The following is a 6,498-nucleotide window of genomic DNA, read 5'->3' on the forward strand; positions in this document are numbered from 1 at the left end:
ACAGAGCTGGCCCTCCGGATCAGCCTGTTCTGTCTCTTCCTGTCCCCCAGCCAAGTTGCTGCCACCCCAGCAGACCACACGTTAAAACATGGCTGAGGCCACCACAGAGTCATAGAAGGTCTTCAGGAGTGGGTCCTTCACTCCAAAAGACCTGTGTCTCTGCAGCAGGTACAGGAAAGGGCTGAGTCCAGTCCAGTTTATTGTTCAGTTAAACACCAAGGTACCTGTAGCTGTCCACAGCCTCAATGTCTATACCTTGGATGTTTAGTGCTTGCAGTGGAGGATGTTTGTGCCTGTGGAAGTCTACCACCAGCTCCTTTGTTTTTCCAGTGTTGATCTGGAGGTAATTCTACTGGCACCAGTCCACAAAGTCTTGCGTCAGTTCTCTGTACTCCCTGTCGTCCATATCAGTGATGAGGCCTAGGGGTGGGTTTTGATAATCGATTCATCGATTAAAATCGATTCTGGCTTGGATAACGTGATATCGATTCATTAAAATTCTGAATCGATTTTTTAATATAAATTTATTTTGCCCGAAATGCCAGAATCTCAGTTTCGACAACCACCAAACAGCTAAAACAGTAAATGAGAGCAGGTACACGGATTCTGCACAAAGACGCAAACACAAAGCTCGGACCCGCCGACGGATCAGAATCAGTGAGATGTCGCCTTTCTCACCCGACGGCACGGACACGGTCGGGGCTGAAAGCCGACAGCTCGCTGATTCTGATGTTTCGGCGAGTCCGCACTTTGTGTTTACGCCCTTTTTGCGCTGATTCTAGAGCTGTTAGTTTGATCTCTCCCCAAACAATACTGACTGAACCAGCAGCAAAAGAAGATCCAAACTAAGCTTCACATAAACATCGTCATGAATTCCCTCTTACTTTTGCCGTTTTGCTTCCACCATGATAAAATCACACTTCATGCACAGCTCTCTCTCTCTCTCTCTCTCTCTCTCTCTATGTACTTCAAGAACAGTTTCCCGTCTAAAAATCTGTTTTCTGCAATATTCGCTTGCTTGTTACGCACAAGTCTATGTTATTTACAGCGCTGTCGGCCGCTGTTTTTTTCCCTTTTACTTACTTCCGAAAAGAAAACCTAATTTCTGCTGTTCAATACTGAACAAATTTAAACTTTTTAAACTTATGCAAAATGCAAAACGCTTAGCGTGTCTCTAATAAAACCGCTGTAACTTCAGAGGTAATGTTCATATGTTGATTAATGGTTTTCTTTCGTTTTTGATGTACTGTAGAATATTTTTATAAATCCCAGGCCAGGAAAACCACCTTCATCTTTTTCTGTGTTTTATCTTCAGCTACTTTGACACAAAGGCATCTGCTGTGATGCTCACACCTTTGATAAAGTCTTGCGAGTGTCAGCTTCCTTTTTATAAATACAAAAATATGTTAATGTACTGATTTGAATTCTAATATTTCTGACTGTCTGAGGCAAAATTTCCCAGATTCAAATCGAATCGAATCAAATTGAATTGAATTGAATCGAATCGTGGATTGAATCAATTCGGGACCTTGTGAATCGGAATCGAATCGATTCTAGAAATCAGTGACGATACCCAGCCCTAATGAGGCCGACTATCGCAGAGTCATCAGAGAACTTCGGGAGGAAGCATCATCCTCTGCAATGCCAGGTTGGTAGGCAAACTGAAGTGGGTCCAGTGATGAGCTCACCAGGGGCCGAAACTTATGATCCTTCTGTTCCCGTGTATTCCTCAGCTGTTTTTGATCACTTTGAGCCTGTTTTTCTGTGCACTTTGGCTGAAGTAGGGCTCTCTGGAAAAGTCCAGAACTCCCACTGCAAAAAAAATCTGTGAGTGTTCTTTGATGGCAATTTTTCATTTGACAAACAAACAAATAAATCTTGTTGTAAAAGCCAGCTTCTTCCAACTATGGGCCCTTGCAAAAATTAAGAACATGTTGTCATTTGCTGACTTCAAGAAAGTGATTTATCTATTTATTTCATCCTGGCTTGATTAGTGTAATAATCTTTATTTTGGTATCAGCCAGGCTCTGCTCTCTTCTTCAGCTTGTTCAGAATGAGGTTAGGGTTAGACGGCACTCGTGAATGAGACCATATTTCCCCAGTCTTGGCTCGTTCACACTGGCTTCCAGTACGTTATAGAATTGATTTTAAGATTTTATTGCTTGTTTTTAAGTCTCTAAATTGATTAGCTTTCCTATACCTCTCTGATCTTGTAACTAAAAATACTCCAAATAGAACTCTTAGGTCAGCTGATAAGTTGTTTCTGATTGTTCCTAGCAGCAAACTAAAACCCAGAGGAGACGAGGACTTTGAGATTGCTGCGCCTAAACTTGAATAGACTGCTTCTTCAAATTAGGACCTCTAAAACTCGACATTTGTAAATCTCATCTAGAAACACATCTTTACTCCCTAGCTTTTAATTGTGACTGTGTCTTGTTTTGTTCTTTTTGTGTGTATTTGTTTTCCTTTTTACTATGTACAGCAGCTTGGTCGACCTGTGTTGTTGTTAAATGTGTTTATAAATAAACAGATTGATTGAAAGTGACCATCATGAGAGTATTCCAAAGTGGAGTGGATATTTTCTCTGATTTGTGTGTGGACATGAAGTATTTACTTTAATTTTCCATTCATTATACAGAACTCTCTTCTACATAACAGAAAACAACAATGGGTGGGGACATGAGAACATGAGAATGTGTTCATCAGGATGGAGATAAAACACACTAATGGCATCTAGTGGACAAATAAGATATGACAGTCTGGAAGTAATTTCTATATCATTATTATTATTAATGATAATAATTGATATTATATGTGTTATTTATATTTTTAAATCTATCTACAGATTTAAAAAAATATCTACTTATCAACCTTATTTGTGGTAACATCATGACAAAAAATGCACAAAAAAAAATGTTCCTAAATGACAATTTTATTCATTTCTGTCCTTTTGATGTCATAAATAGCATCACACACATTATTAAATGGCATATGGTGACTCCTGAAGACCACAATATAAGAAGCCCGAGTAGCAAACAGATGGAGATGGTTACAAAAAGAATCTGTAAAACAGAGCTACAAAGAGAAGTAAACATGTTGTTGATACAGTAAGTGATGGAGAATGAACAAGACACAACAAACAAGCAGAATCCGTAATTCATCCTGTGGTATACAGTTATAACAAACAGCATTTATAGTCAGAGCTGTGGGAAGGGAGTGCTGAAGTGTCTGTGTTTGTGTGTGTGTCTGCACAGAGGTGGAGGGGACTACCACACTCCTCTGTGCACAGCAGACAAGAATCAGCAGACAAAAAATGTTACAGATACAGAGAGTTCAAGTATTCCCGTCTTGCAACTCTTAGGACAGCAGTCAAGACATATAATTTAAGCATATTCGCACAAAGTTAACTTAATATTTTAAAGTCCTGTGTGGCTTAGTGGGTAGAGCAGCCCATCTGCTAATGGCAAGGTTGGTGGTTTGATCCATGGCTCCCCTTAAACTGTGTGTCATAGATCCTGAGTCCTAAATTACCTCCTTATCCCCCAAGGCTTGAAGTATAAGAGGCAATCTGCTCAAAATGAGTAGAAAAGCACATACATACACTTATATTATTTTCTTAAGGATTAATAAAGTATTCTGATTCTGATGCATACATACACCAGTCCATGCACAACAAAGTCAAGTTCCCTGTTGCATCCAAGGGATTAATGTCAAATTACTTCTTAAAGTTACTTTCATCTAGGTGCAAGATTTTAATGCTCCCAAAAATTGGCTAAAAGCTGATTTTGAATAATGCACAACCTCCAGCTGCTGGTGTTCAGTACGTAACATCATTTGATCATAATATGTCCTAATATTTTTTTCTTAAAGAAATAACAGGAATCGTGTTCGACGTGTTTTAACAAATTGATCTTTAGAATATATTTTGTCATTTCTGTCTTTTGCAGGTGTTTCAACAAACCCAGACATCCTAGTTCCCAGCCTTGTTTTTGTTAGTAATTTTCTGTAATTTCATTGTTCATATTGTTTCTGTAAAATCTATACATTTCCACTGTTGTATGTATGACCTATTTTTACTTTTCAAATGTTAAAATCTAGAAAAATAGTACATAAAAGATAAAACGTTTTGATGCCTCAGTCAGAGGATTTTCATTAAGGCATGTTATAGTAACAAATGTTGAAATTTGGCAGATGAAATGCCCGATGGGCAGGTAAGCAAACTAATACTGCATACCCAATCATACATATTGCCAACCACATTCAGTGCATGTGATTACTACTGCTTTTGCACAGCAGTGATAATCAAAGGATCGCTGTTTTTCTCATTTTGTTTCAGATGTGGACTGAAGTATGGAAGGATCTCACCACCAAACGAACACTCAGTTAATGAGTAGATGTGAGACTGAGACGTGACATCGTAAAAGGACACGAGACCTTCCTCATAATCTACAAACACCCCAACTTTCCGAGGTTTCTCTTTAACCGAAAGGCTCATGGGTGGTTTTTGTCAGGACTGCATATTTCTGGTCTTCATAATGTACAATAACCCAGCAACCGTTGTCAGGATTGATTGAGAGTTTCCCCTTGTGGTTTGCATCATGTCTCGCCAGATCCAGATCCCACCTGGTCTTTTTGCTGACCTCCACCTCCCAGTATGCCCTGCCAGAGGACAGCCTGTTGAGCCCCAGGATACTTCCAAACATATTTGTCACGGCTGGTAAGGCGAGCCGTGTGGTGTGGAGGAAGCAGGACCCAAGATGCAGGCAGTGGATGAAATACTGGTGAGGTTTATTTACAAAGGTGTAGTGGCAAACAAGCAGTGGAGCATGACAAATAACTGAAGACACCTAAACTGGGAGAACTAAAAATAACAGACCTGGGAGCATACAACAAAGGGGATGAAAAGTAGAGAGACGCAGACGAGGAACAGGACACTGTGGCACGCAGGGCAACGCAGACTGACAAGAAGTAACACAGACGAACCGGCAACAGGCAGGAGAACACACAGGGCTTAAATACACACACCAGTAATCAGGGGATGCGAGACAGGAGGGCAACACAGCTGGGAGAAATCTGGGCTGACGGGACAGGGGAAACGTAAACTGATCACACTCACATATGACACGGACCTTCACAATAAAACAGGAAACTCAGATACATGGAACCAGACAAGACATTGAACTAAACAGACAGATTCACAAACAGATGGGGAGACACCATAGACAGACAGATACAGACGCAGACTCAAAGGCAGACCAAATATAACACACAGAACCTAAACAATAATAATCATCATCATCATCATCATAAACTGGAAAATGATAACTAAAAGCGCTGGGTCACCGACCCAGGACCATGACAATATTAAACCTTTGCAGAGAATCAGGATCTTTCGACATCTTTCCACCATCTCTCACTTTTTTCCCAATTATCAGAAATTTCAAGGCTTTGGTGTGCGGTATCACATAAACATTCACAGCAATGACAACAATCTCTTGAACTGAAGCTTCTCCAGGTTTGCTCAACAGAAAAAAATGCTGGCACCATGAACATGCGGGCTGATCTGTGCGAGGGAGGAGGACGGTAGTGACGTGGCATTTTCAAACCATATCGTTTTATCCTTCTGCACTGAGAAGCAAAATTTCTGGCTTACTTACTTTTTACAAGTTAAGACAACTCAAATAAACTGAGTTGATCAGCTTTTTGAATGAAAAGTGCTGTAACTTACTTAAACTGAGTTCTAATAACAAGTTGATAAAAACTGGGTTCAGTCTACTTAATATTTTGAATAAAACAAAATATTAGATTTTACAGTGAGGTATCTGGCAAATGTCTCACAGAGAAGCAACACATATTTCAATGATGATTAAAAAAAACGTACCGACTTTGAATATTTTTACAGAATATTTTTAAACCATCTAGGCAGTGCCTCACACAGGAAACCAGGCAAACTCACTCAGCATTCAATGCTTGTCTTTACAGGAAACAAAAAGCAACAACAACAACAACATCATCTTTTCTTCCCACGAGATATGGCGGAAGAAGCGGTAATAGTAGTAAACAGTAAGTATTGTGTGTACATGACAGCTCGTTATAAGATTTGATTCTTTAATAATTCCTCTTCAAGAACAGTTTCACGCTTTGAGTTTTACAGATAGAATATTAGAAAGGTGAGGGGAGTAACAATAGCTTAGTGGAACTTTAAGGCAATATTTCATTTTTCATCAATCAATTTTCTGAAAACTAAAGGTAGTTACTGTCTAGACACAGGGATTGAGAAAATTGACAATAAAATAAAATAAATGATCAGCGACTATGGTTAAGACTGGAAGTACAATACCCGAATATATGTGTGATATGTGTCTATGATTCATACATTTTTGTGCATATAAAACTATTTTCTATAAGGTCTTTTACAAGCCTGTGCTCCCATGCACAGGTGGTGTTTTGATATATTCTCCTATCCACCACCTGTAACAGCACTCTTGCCTGACTAGA

This window comes from Aulonocara sp. 'chitande type north' Nkhata Bay, linkage group LG3, assembly GCF_057382095.1.
Source record: "Aulonocara sp. 'chitande type north' Nkhata Bay isolate Kocher_YH1m ecotype deep benthic linkage group LG3, A_spYH_male_GT1.1, whole genome shotgun sequence".
NCBI lineage: Eukaryota > Metazoa > Chordata > Actinopteri > Cichliformes > Cichlidae > Aulonocara > Aulonocara sp. 'chitande type north' Nkhata Bay.